The sequence below is a fragment of the Cinclus cinclus genome, chromosome 19 (genome assembly GCF_963662255.1).
Source record: "Cinclus cinclus chromosome 19, bCinCin1.1, whole genome shotgun sequence".
NCBI lineage: Eukaryota > Metazoa > Chordata > Aves > Passeriformes > Cinclidae > Cinclus > Cinclus cinclus.
In genome coordinates this window covers 2,915,251-2,928,063 of record NC_085064.1, presented here as the reverse complement: position 1 = coordinate 2,928,063, position 12,813 = coordinate 2,915,251, and the positions used below count along the sequence as shown (strand labels likewise).

The window sequence follows — 12,813 nt, the reverse complement described above, 5'->3', positions numbered from 1 at the left end:
CAACAAGAAACCTTCTGAGACTGCAGATATCAAGCTGCAAATCAACTTTCTAAAATCCCTGAGTGCTGTGGGGCAGGATTGGACTGGAAAATTGCAGTTTGATCCCCAAATTCCATTGGCAAATCCCAACTCTGCAGCCCTGCATGTCTCCAAACCCTTCTCCAAGGCACTCAGGATCATCCTTTCCTTGGTGCAGGAGAAGAATCTGAGGCAGGGGGAGATGGAGATTCACATCTGCAGAGAAACCAGCCTGGTGCCTTCCTGGCCCTTAATATCAAATGTCAAATATCAAATATCCCAGCAGATTTCCATGCAAGCCCAGCCCCTGAGGATGGAAGGAGGATTTTTGGTGCTTTAAAGCCTGTAGTCCTCCATTCTCCTTCAAACAAAACAATTAATTTCATTTCCTGATTATGAATTTATGGTACTTCCACCATGAGGAAAGCAAATCTTGCTTGTCCTGCAGGAAAGTGATTTTAAAAATAGTGAAGGAGCTTTCCCTCTCCCTAGTCCTCCTGGAGATATTCCAAGGACACCGATGTACAGACAGAAACCAACTCCCCTTTGCTCCATCAGCCAGCTTTTCCCAGGCCTACACTGGGACACAAAACCTCCCTCCAATCCCAGATCCCAGGCTCTCAGTGCTGCTCCTCAAGTCTGGAAGTCAAACTCTGCCAACCATCTCCATCCTCCCACAGGATTCCCATGGCTGCCATGGGAGCTTTCCTTGTGGGGATGGCACAAAACACAGAGCACGAGCCTAAAATACAGAGGTTTTGTTATTTTCACTTTGAACTGGAGCAGCACTGCCCTTCCTTGAGTGCTCAGAGGATTCCTCTGGGTGATAAAACTATGGTTGTTTCATACCAGAAAAAAAGATGTAAAAGTTGAAAACATGATCGTCTGGGCTTGTCTTTTTTATGGGTTTACAAAAATCAACCTCTTTAAAGCTGCTGGAGATCCTCCAACCTGTTGCCACCATCGATTCCATGCTTTTTTAAAGCACAGAACTTAAGGAAGAAAAAAATTATGCTCAAGAAAAAAGAAATACTTTTTTTTGTCTCTGCCTTTTAAGCCTCTCAAACAAAGAGGTGAAGCCCTGTGGTCTGACAAGTGAAATTATATCTTAGGGGTCAGCAAACCTTCCTTGGCTGAGCACGTGCTCCTGCAAGTCTGGGGACCCCTGTCCCACCAGGCAGAAGCAATCCCAAAATTCTCCTTAATTCCCAAAATTCTCCTAAATTCCGCTCTTGCCTCACCTGCCGCAGCAGCCAAGGGGACACACAACCCACGGCACAGGTGAGCAGCACTTTCCCCAGCTCTGCCCAAGGAGCCAAGGCTAAAACTCCAGCTGACAGCAGTAGGAGGAATGGTGTTCTGGCTGTGAAGGGATGACAGAATCCAGCCCCTGGAGAGGATGCGATGGCTCTCCCGGGACTTTTCCAGACACTCTGCAGGTGAAACCGCGGCTCCAAACCTGTCCTGTGCCCCCAGAACCAAACCCTCCCGCAGAGGGTCAGCACCAGCCTGGTGGGGATGGAGTCTCCCCGCCAGACACCTCCAGATGTTCCCTGCACAATCTGGAATGCTGGACCGAGGCATGGAGCGGGACACGGCCACGGTGACACCGCGGAGGGGGCAGTGGCACTGCCTGGAGGGACACGGGGACACAACGAGGGCTGCGGGGACACTGCTACCATGCAGAGAGCCCGCACCGCCGGGGGATGCGGGGATGCGGCTGTCCCGGGGGGCTGTAGGGACACGGGTGTCCCGGGGGGCTGTAGGGACACGGGTGTCCAAAGGGCTGTAGGGACACGGGTGTCCCGGGGGCTATAGGGACACGGGTGTCCAAAGGGCTGTAGGGACACGGGTGTCCCGGGGGCTGTAAGGACACGGGTGTCCAAAGGGCTGTAGGGACACGGGTGTCCAAAGGGCTATAGGGACACGGGTGTCCCGGGGGGCTGTAAGGACACGGGTGTCCCGGGGGGCTGTAGGGACACGGGTGTCCAAAGGGCTGTAGGGACACGGGTGTCCAAGGGGCTGTAGGGACACGGGTGTCCAAAGGGCTGTAGGGACACGGGTGTCCAAGGGGCTGTAGGGACACGGGTGTCCCGGGGGCTGTAAGGACACGGGTGTCCAACGGGCTGTAGGGACACGGGTGTCCCGGGGGCTGTAAGGACACGGGTGTCCCGGGGGGCTATAGGGACACGGGTGTCCAAAGGGCTGTAGGGACACGGGTGTCCAAGGGGCTGTAGGGACACGGGTGTCCCGGGGGCTGTAAGGACACGGGTGTCCCGGGGGGCTATAGGGACACGGGTGTCCAAGGGGCTGTAGGGACACGGGTGTCCAAAGGGCTGTAAGGACACGGGTGTCCAAGGGGCTGTAGGGACACGGGTGTCACAGGGGCTGTAAGGACACGGGTGTCCCGGGGGCTGTAAGGACACGGGTGTCCCGGGGGGCTATAGACACACCGATGTCCCGGAGGGAGGCAGGGACGCGGATGTCCCAAGGATGCTCCCCGCGGCCGCAGCAGCCCGAGCCCCGCTCCCCCGGCGTTGCGCCCTCCCTCCGGCCCAGACTCCCCCTCCCTTCGCTGGGTACCGAGCCCCGCTCCGCCGGCACCCCCTTCCCCCGCCCCTCCCTGCCGGGGATGCGGCCGAGCCCCCCCGGCCGTGCCGAGCCCCCCCGGCCGTGCCGAGCCCCGGGCGGATCCCTCCGGGACTCACCGGTGCCGGTGGCGGAGCCGCGGAGTCGCCGCCTCGCCTCGGCCCCCCTCGCATTTCCTCCCCCGGCCCGAGCCGGTCCCTCCGCCCCGGCCCAATGAGCTCCCGGCGGGGAGGAAAGCGGAGCCTCCCGGCCGGGGGGAAGCGCCGGGGCCCGGGGATCTTCGCCTGCCCCCGCCCCGCTGGCCCCCGCCGGTCGCCACCTGCCCCCGGCTCGCCCGGGACACAGGGACAGGGGACAGGGCAGCACCTCCGGAGCCGCCGGGTCCTGCGGGGGAGTCCTGCGGGGACAGGGCAGGACCCCCCGAGACCGCCCGGGGTGAGGGGACACGCTGCTGGAGTGTCCCAAACGTTGTCCCTGTTGCCCCTGATGGGGACAGGATGGCGAGGGAATCCTGCGCTGGGTCCCAGAATTCTCTTAGCTTTAGATCTGGAGCCTTACCTGGTGACCCCTGGGCAGGATGAGCCCCCAGCCCCACAGCCCCACGCTGCGAGGACACGCGGTGCTGGACCCCCAATAGCCCAGCCCCCCTCGGGTGGGCAGGGGATTAACAGCAAGAGATCCCGGCCCCTCGGCCAGGGATGTGCAGATTCCCCGCAGGAATGGTCCATCACCACTGCAGCGACCAGGGAAAATGTAATTCTTTTTACTAAAAATTACTGTCCTGGTCCGCACACCGCACCGTGAGCACAGAGGATTTTAGGAGGAGACACCACCCCTCCCTAGGTTAGAGACCTGCTCCAGACCCTCCCGCTAATCTCCCTGTGCTCATCCCAAAGCCCTCCAGGAGCGAGTGATGAACCGCCAGCTTTCCAGTAAATCATGAAGGATGCTTAGAGAATTCCTCGGAAGCCCCCGGCTGCAGAGGGATTCTCCAGGGTGACACCCAGGGCTCAGCTCCCGTTGCCCAACACCTGCCCCGGGACAGCCCGAGCCCAGCTGCCTACAGGCTTCTCCTCTTAAATGCCCAGTAATTTATCAAAGCAGCTCGGTTCGTGCCAAATTGCCACTTGTTTTGTCTACATTTTTGTCTGGAAAATTAAAGCACAGAGGGTTATTGTTTCTCAAATGACTTAGGCGCCTGCCCATGCACAGAACCATTCTTAAAGATAGCAGGGATCTGACGTGCAAATGAATGGCAGGATACAGCCCCCTGGGAATATTTGTTCCCATTAAGCCCTGTAAATTTTTTGAAAACATGTAAGCATTTAAAGGAAATATTTACCAGTTCAACAATAAAGGCTCCAAGAGAACAACTGAGATCACTGACCCATCCCTTCTGCTTCCTCATGGATAGCTGGGGCTGCTGATGGAACTGGAGCTGCCTCGGGCTGTGCTGCACCCTCTGGGGGAGCTGATGGGGACTTGGGGCTCTCAGTGTCAAAGGAGCTTTGGTGGGATCCTCCCTGAGAAGGGAACAGAGCGGAATCCTCTGGAAGTGGAGATGGAGATCTCTCCCAGCAGCAGGGAAAGGTTTGCTGGTGCTGGTGGAAGTGCAGCTCAGTGTTGCACAGCATCTCACACGGGTTTGCTCACCCTCTGGATCCATCCTACCTCTGGGGAATGATTTCAGCTCCCTTAATTTCATCAGCACAGCAACTTCTCCCAAGAGCCTTGGAAGCACAATAATTATCTTGCTATGCAGAGAGCGTTATTGTTTTTTTGTTGTTTTTTTTCTGGAGTACGGGGGAGATGAACAGAGCCTGAATTATTGTCTAATAATTGCAAAATGCCTGTGGAAGCCAGAGCTTCTCTGTGTGGCCATACTGAAAGCACAGGATCTCATTTTACAGCTGAGACAACTCACCTCATCCACGGTGCTCCATCAGGTGTCCTGGGCTGGGATCCTTTGCTTATGGAACATCTTGGTTTCTTTCTGTGAGGACAGAAAAAGCCCAGTGTTACACTCCCTTTGTCAGGCAGACAAGAGAGCAGTGACCCTGCCCTTGCCCACCATGGACCTGGAGTTGCCTGGACACTCCCAAAGATCCCTACAGAGCAGAGTGGAGGATGAGAGCAGGGTGGTGGCCACAGAGTCCCTGTGGCACTGAGCTCACACCTCTCTGGTGTGCCAGAGAGGCACAGACACTGTCACACCCGTGAAAGGGCTTGAGGAAATCCATCCCCATCCCACAGTGGGTGTTTTAGGAGCATCTTATGGCCCTGATCCTCCCTCACCTTGCTGTGATCCCAGTGGGAATCCAGGCAGAGCCACGGTGCCTTTGCCTGAGCAAGCTGGGGGATGAGCAGGGGCTGAGCAGAGCAAGAAGGGATTTGCGGAGCAGGATCTGTCCCCTCCAGCAGCTTTGCCAGTGCTCAAGGCTGGGATTTTCCAAGAACCCAGGAGAACAGGAGTGCACCTGACGCATCCTCTCAGGTGTATCCCAGCTCATCTGCCTGATTTGGGATCCCATCTGCTGTTCCCCAACACTCTATTTTACCATTACACTGTATTTTACCATTACGTCGTATTTTGCCATTTACCCTCATTTAAAGACAAACACTCCTCATTGCCCAGGAAACCTTTGCATGAATCCCTGGGATTCCAAGTACAAATTTGACGGTGAGGAAGAGGATGGACTCATCCTTCAGCTCCTCACAGGACACCACCACACAGCATAGGACCCAGCACGCTCCTTCCAGAGACTCCACTGCCATAGGCAGCGATTCCCTAAGTGCACTGAGCATTTTAAAATTCTGCCAGTATTTTAATTGCAGAAAGTTTCCTTCCCAGTTCCATTCATTGGGTCAAATCTCTGCTCGAGCAAGTGCCCGTGTCAGCTGCTAAAGAACTGCATACAGCCCATTAAAAGAGCATTTAATCCCCCGCTCTCAGGGAGGGTTCTGTGTCTTCTGTGCTGATATTCATTATGCCGGGAGGAAAATCCCCCAGGACAAGGCCTGGCAAAGTTCCCTTGGAAGCAGAGGAGTTATGCCAGTTCAGAGTGGGGGAAGATCAGATCTGCTGGCACTGTTAATGGCAGTGTGATGAGCTCCTGACAAAGGCAGCAGGAGATTTTGGCTCCTGCCTGCGTGGCCGCCTGAATTCAAAGTCCTCCCTTGCCCGATGTTTTACATTTTTCCCCCACAGCTTTCTCCCTTGCACACCAGAAGTATACTCCCACGACATCTAATATTAATGCTTGTGTCCAGGCCAGGAAAGAAATGTTTCTACCCAACCTCCCTCTTAGATTCAACAATGTCAAAACCTCCTTGTCTCCCACTGGTTTTACCACCAGCGTGAGCTGGGAGGGACAGCGAGTGCTGGCCCCGAGCAGATCTCAGGCTGAGCACCAGGCTGGCTGTTCAGGTGAGATTTTCACCCACCTCCCAATTTCCTAGAGCCTGCCAAGCCCACTGCACCTGTCTGGGCAACCAACATCCCCCTGAGAGCATCTGTCGTGGATTGAGGGCTGGAAGCATTTCCCTGTTTGGTAGGAGAGCTTGGAGGGTGGGAGGTGTCTGGGGCATGAAAAAGGAAGGATTAATTAAGGAGAATCAATAGATCAGCATTAAAGTCCCACATCAGGAACCTGCTCTTTAAAGAGGAGCACTTCCAGCCCCTCACAGAAAATGGGACGTGCCCAGGCACACGAGCTCTCCCCAAACTGGAGTGCTGGAGTGACAGATGGGTGGGGAGATGGGGACACAGGCAGGAGAGTGACACACATACAGATGCAAAACTTTTCAGCCCCCACAAGCCGTGGCTGACCCCATACCTGCGATGCACAAAGGACTCTCACTGGTCTCCACGGGGGTCTGGCACAGAACTGGAAGCACTTGCTAAAGCAAAAGGGAATTTTTGGTGCTTCTCAACCAAAAAATGGAAAAAAAAAAAAAAAAAGGGAGGAATGGCTTTTGCTGTTCTAGGACAAATCCTTCTGCTCAAGCTCTTCATGAGGCTGTTTGTAAACTTTGCACTTCAGTTTAAGCTTTGGAGCAGCCCCTGTTCTGCAGAGCTCTGTGAGGAAAATGACCTCCCACTATTCTACTGTGGCCTATATTGTTCTCAGCTGCGTCAGCTGCACACCAGATATCTCAGTGGAAATCTAGAGGAGTCCACTGATGGCAGTGGGATAAAACCAGGTCAAACCAAGAAAAGGACTTGACCCATAACTCTCACTCTGTTGTCACCAGTGGCTCAGGACTCTGCATATTAAAACTGAGACCTGAGTCCCACAAAGTGATTTTTTTTTTGGTTGCCCTGAGTAATGACTTCACAAGCATTAATTGTCTCAGGACCAGAGTGTTACAACTTAAGGTGCCCATGGGGACAACCAGCAGCTGAGCTGGAGCTGTGCAAAAACAAATGCATGAACAGGGCACCATCCCATAGCCAGCTTTATTTTCCCTTACATGCACACTGGGATTTTTATTTACATTTAGAGGAGGCTGCAATGACTGCAGTGTAAAAACTGGGAAATGATTCACCCCACCCAAGAATAAACTGAATTTTGTGGCTTTCTGTAAAATTTCACCGGCAAAACCTGGCAGTGGCCCCCCACCCCACTCTCCCAGTGAATCAGCACATGGGAAGTGTGCTGGGATAGCTGGGAACTGCAGGATGGCTCAGCCCCTTCCCCATCCCAGGGAACAGCCCAGCAGAGAGCCTTTCACACAAGAATAATTTCTGATTATCTTTCTCTTCCAGGGGAAAGTCTCCAGCTGCAGGAGCCTGCCCTAGGCTGCAGGCAGGACGGGGATGCTGGCGCTCACTTTAGGAGAGAGGAAAGAACAGTTCTGATCCCCCTTTCTCTTTGCAAAGACAATTTTGTTTCCCTGTCTGCTCTGGGACCCCTTCCCTGGTGTTTCTCCCAGCCCTCCTGCTGCTGCTGGGACTCCTGGGCAGGCTCGTTTACCCCAATTTGTTGCAGTTTGTAAATCTGCCTCCCCCGGGCCATCCCCATCTGCAGCAGCAGAGCCTGGGAAAAGGCTCAAATGAGCCTCCAGACCAGATTCAATTTCTCGTCCTTACCTCCAGGGAAATTTGGGAGAGCTGGTAGTGGAACAGCAGAGAGGGGGGAGTAGCTCCATCGGCAGATTCCAGGGAAGAACAGTGAGAATCTGCTGGGGCAGATCCGTGTTTTCCACTGCTGCCCAGAGGTGAGGTGGATTTTTGAGGATGCTCCAGCTCCAGCCACAACAGCCTTCCACAGCCTCCCAAGCACTGCCAGACCTTCCCAATCCAGTTTGGAATTAATCTAATCACTGACAAAGCCTTGTTGTTTCTCTCTGTGTTTGAGTCTCTGCTCAGGGAGTTGGTTCCATAAATGTTGGACCCTGGGAAAAAAATATGCTGGGTTATTTCTACCAAGAGCCCTTCACTGGTGTGGTTCTGCTCCATATTCCTGTGCAGCCAGACAGTGCCTGGGTATCCCAGCTGTTCCTTTATCCCAAAATACCCTGAGTGCCTCACTGAGAGCCTCCTGCCTGCACTGTGCAATGTCACAGATGAGGACAACAGGACCCACAGGTAGCTGCAAACAGCATGAAAACCACCCAGCTCCGTGGTTATAAATCTGGGAGGCTTTGCTGAGCTCCTGGCTTGCACACCCAGCATGATCCAGGCTCGGCTGTTAGTCAGGATGAGCCTCGGTGGGAGAGCCAGGACAGTCCCTGCCCACATCCCTGTCCTGTCCCGCATCCTACCCAGGTCTGGGGTGAATTCAGCAGCACACAGAGGAGAGCAGAGGGCAGGGAGCAGAGCAGGGAGGATGGACAGCGTGGTGATGGATCAGAGGTATCCAGAGAGCAGGAAGATGGAAACCAGAGGGAGTTACAGAAAGAAAAGAGATTAGCCAAGAATTTCCAGCTATCTCACAGGAATTTGTGCAAGTGTTTGCAGCCTCTACATGCACAGGAGGTAAAATTTACCCACTGGCTTCTCCTCCCTGTGAAAACAGCCCGAGTGCCAGTGGGGTGACTTAAAAATAGCAGTGCTGGAGGCTGGGCTCTGCTCAGAGCAAAGCCATGCTCAGCACGTGGTGACAGCAGATCCAGCCTCGCCAGGAGCTGGTGGAGGCTGCCTCACACACCTGTGTGCTCCAAGGGATGCTCTACACACCTGTGTGCTCCAAGGGATGCTCTACACACCTACTCACCCCGTGCTGGGCGTTCAACCACCCCCAAAGCTCCCAGCACCACGAGCAGGGGCAAAACCCACTCAGAGCTCATAAGGACACGCAATCCCGCTGCCTGCAGTGCCAGCTCCCCATCCCATCCCATCCCATCCCATCCCATCCCATCCCATCCCATCCCATCCCATCCCATCCCATCCCATCCCATCCCATCCCCGCTGTGGCTCTGTTGTACCTTGGGTGCCCCGCTGTCCCCTTGCCGTGCTCCCTGGTGGCTCCTGATGGCCATCCCAGCCTGGCCACCCCGTGTCCAGCAGCCCTGGGCACCGTCCCGGTGTCCCCGGCGTGCCCGGCATGGCCGGCCGTGCACAGGCAGGAGGTGGCTGCCGAGGTGGAAGGGCGGCTTTTTATGCTTTTCTTCCTGTATAAATCAGGCCGGGGATGGACAATCCCAGACAGGACTTCCTGTGTGTGTTGTGAGCTGATAACGGGCGCCGAGAGGAGAACAAACACGGCCGCCCCGAGGGGGAGAGGGGCCACGGGGCGGGACCCCCAGGCTGAGCCCACCGGGGCTGACACGGAGAAGAGGCAGCCACGAGTCCCTGGGGACATGGCGAGGGACAGGGCTGCTGGCCCAGGCTCCCTGTTGAGCCTCACACCAGGCCTGAGATGGGTGGGACCCCTGTCCCACCTCACCGGGGCACGTTTTGGCAGCTCCCGCTGCAGTCACCTCCCATTCCCCGCTGGGGACCCCCACAGCACCAAGCTGTGCCAAGCATGGCAGGGCTGGTGGCCATCTCCTCAAGAGGGGCCATGTCGATGTTGACCACCAGTGGGAACGCTTTCTGGGGTATTTGTGACCCCCCAAAATTTGGGTTGCAAGGCTGTGCTCAGGTCATTGTCACCCTGTCACACTGTGCCTGTGTTGGGAAAGACAGAGGCACATGGTTTGGGTCACTAAACCTGCAGGACATCACCTGACAAAGGTGCTCTCTTCAGGGCCAGGCAGCAGAGAAATGTGGAAACAACTGCTCTGATGCCCTAATTTTCAAGCCCATTCAGGTGTAAAACTGATTATATTTTAAATTTAATCTGTGTGTGTGTGTGGCCTCAGTTATGGCCAGCCCACACAGGAACCACACAGTTTTTAATGGGATTTTAGAACTTCAATCCACACTGAAAGCAGAGGCATTTTGGAACTCAAGGGCTGTGGCAGCGGCAATTATTTCTCGACTCTCCAGACCCCCACAGCAGCCCGTGGGTTCTGCTCCTGTCCCAGCAGAGTACCTGGCATGGATTTAGGGCCACGTAGCACCTGGGGCTCCCCTGTGTGCCCAGCTCGTGCCAGCAGCTCCTGCACAGGCTCACGGAGAGCAGGGAATTGCTCCCACCCTGATTCAGCAGAACAGAGCTCTGGGCAAATCCCCCGGGAGCTGCAAAATATTCCTGTGTTTATTTATATAAATGCATGGCTAAAGAAAGCCCCCTCTTGTTTTCCTTGGCGGAAAAGGATTTTGGAGGCTGCCCATCACCCTCCCCAGCACCAGGTGATTGTGGACCCCATGTGTGAGCATTCCCAGTGTGCTGGCATTCCGTGCTGAGGGAATTTTTGGGAGCACAGCTGTCCAAGGGAATCTCCCCGAGGCAAAAAAATGTGTGCTTGGGTGCTCAAATTAACTGTAGGGAGGCTCAATCTCCCTCTTTTCCTCTCAGTGATGGGTTTTAAGCAGCAGCTCCCTATGGAAAGGCACATGGATCACGTGGATGGTTTGTGCCACCTGTGGGATGAAGGATTTGGGATCTGAGAGCTCTCCCCCCCGTCAGCACACACACACACAGGCTCAGCCCTGCGATGCCAAACATCTCCCTAAAGCTCTACACCCGAATTTTCCCGTCTGCAAGAAGCCCTGTCTGGCCCTTTGCCATCTGTCCTGGGATGGGTGCAGGTCGCAGGGCACGACGGGGACATCATCACCCACACCTCTGAGCACACCCAGAGCCACGCACGGAGCAGGAGCAGGAGTGAAATGGGATGTGTGGAAAACCCTTTCCTGTTTACCCGGGGTTTGGAGCCCTGAGCAGCGGCTGTCAGTCAGCAGGGGCCACATCAATGGAGGGGTTTAAATCTGAATTTGTGACACTTCTTGTCCTCCCAGGGAGGTCGGTGCTGGGGGAAAAACCTGGGAGGCAGCCAAGGCTCAATTATGGTGTGAGGGAGGGAGGGAGGGAGGGAAGGATGGAACCAGAGCGTGTTGGTGCCTCACATTCAGCCATGCCAGCCGTGCCCTCACCTCTGCCTGCACCTCCCATTGTCCCCAAATCCTCCTGCTGGCATCTCCACTGAGGCTGGCACTCCCCAGCCATGCCAAGGTGACCTCCTGTGTAGCCCACAGGGGCAGGTGGTGGGGACCCCCCAGAGCAGAGCAGCCACTCTCTTTGGGCAGGTCTCCCGCTCCTCCTGCAAGTCTCACTTCTGCAATAATGACATTCTCCAAAGCCGCTGACACCCACAAGGCCTCCTCATTAACACCAGAAGCTAATCACTAGCAAATTGTTAATTAGATATTTGACATCACATTGCACAAGGAGCTGGTCCTAATCCCATTTTCCAGGTGTGGGTGCTTCAGCAGCTTCTTGGGACAGCTCTGGTAGGACCCAGCGTGGGCAGAGTGACACACACAACCTTTGGAATGCTTCATCTGCACTGGGAGGGCTCAGCCTCCCCTCTCACTCCTGACACACAGCTCAAGGAAAGCCTGATAAGAGAAGGGGAGAAAGTGATGGAGCGGAGATTTAATATTGTGCAAGTGTGTGTCTTGAACACAGGCAGCAAAGGTTGGGGAGCAAACTCTCCTACCTGGGACACCAAGGTAGGCAAGGTGGGGACATGGCCATGCCCTTCTGCTGCTGCTGCTGTTCCTGCAGGGAGCACAGAGCTGGGGAAAAGCCCCAGAGCCTCCCTTTGGCCAAACCAGCGTGCTGAAGGGCTGTTATCTGCCTTTTGGTGGGAGATAAGATTTCAGTGCTGTCCTGGGGGAGCAGCTTGTATCACTCACAAAATACTGCAGCCAGGCTCTGTCTTTGAGAAAAGCCGTGTGCAGTGGAAAGACACACAGGATGGATCAGCTCTGCACTGCAGGGGTGCAGTGTCTGCTGCCCAGAGCACGTTTCCTCAGCCTGTAAAGCTGCACGGTGTCTCCTGTTGCAAATCCCTGTGGAGAAAAATTATCACAGACCAAAAAAAAAAAAAAAAAAAAAAAAAAAAAAAAAAGTGCCTGGGCTTATTGCTGGGCTGGGAATCCTGCCCATTGCCCCCCAAATTCCCTGAGGTATGAAGTGATGTGGTCTTTACACACCCGTGTTGTCTGCCTTGGAGCCAGCCTCTACCACCACAGAAAGATGGGAAAACATTTTCCAATACAAAAATTATTAATCCAGCTGCCCCTTTCTTGCACCAGAAACATCTCTGTGGATGCATCAACAATCAATAATTTATTTTTGCTATTTTTTGACAACAGAGTCCAAATCCTAAATGCAGATTTTTGCTTTCAGCAAGGATCCACAACTCTCATTTGGAATTCTCTACCAAAAGTAACACCAAATTATTGACCATGTAAGGACTCCCACAGACCTGCCATTTATTTCATGGAATCCCAGACTGTTTTGGGTTGGAAAGGAACTTAAAGCTCATCCCATTCCACCCCATGCCATGGGCAGGGACACCTCCCACTGTCCCAGGCTGTTCCAAGCCCCAATGTCCAACCTGGCCTTGGACACTTCCAGGGATGCAGGGGCAGCCACAGCTGCTCTGGGCACCCTGTGCCAGGGCCTCCCACCCTCCAAGAGATTAATTTCTCCCTAATATCTAATAAAAATCTACATTCCTTCAGTTTAAAGCTATTCCTCCTTATCTTTTCACTCCATGTCCTTGGAAATGTTTCTGAGCTAGTCCATCCTCAGCAGAGTCCTGAGGCTGAGGCTGAGCCCTCCTCTTCCTCTTCCCTGCCTGCAG

The 12,813-nt window shown here is 54.6% G+C and overlaps 1 protein-coding gene across 2 annotated transcripts in view; it reads right to left on the bottom strand.

Annotated features, from left to right (window-relative positions):
• The window catches only part of EGFL7 (EGF like domain multiple 7), a 33,861-nt gene that overhangs the window by 8,268 nt on the left and 12,780 nt on the right, over nt 1-12,813 (bottom strand). The window contains exons 1-3 of one of the 2 annotated variants that reach the window (XM_062505727.1): nt 9,037-9,057; nt 7,700-8,004; nt 4,532-4,600 (exon numbers count right to left, since the gene is read on the bottom strand). The gene's annotated coding sequence lies outside the window, so the exon portion shown is untranslated. Of the gene's footprint in view, nt 1-4,531; nt 4,601-7,699; nt 8,005-9,036; nt 9,058-12,813 lie in introns of those variants that run through there. The other variant, XM_062505728.1, reaches the window with a different exon arrangement.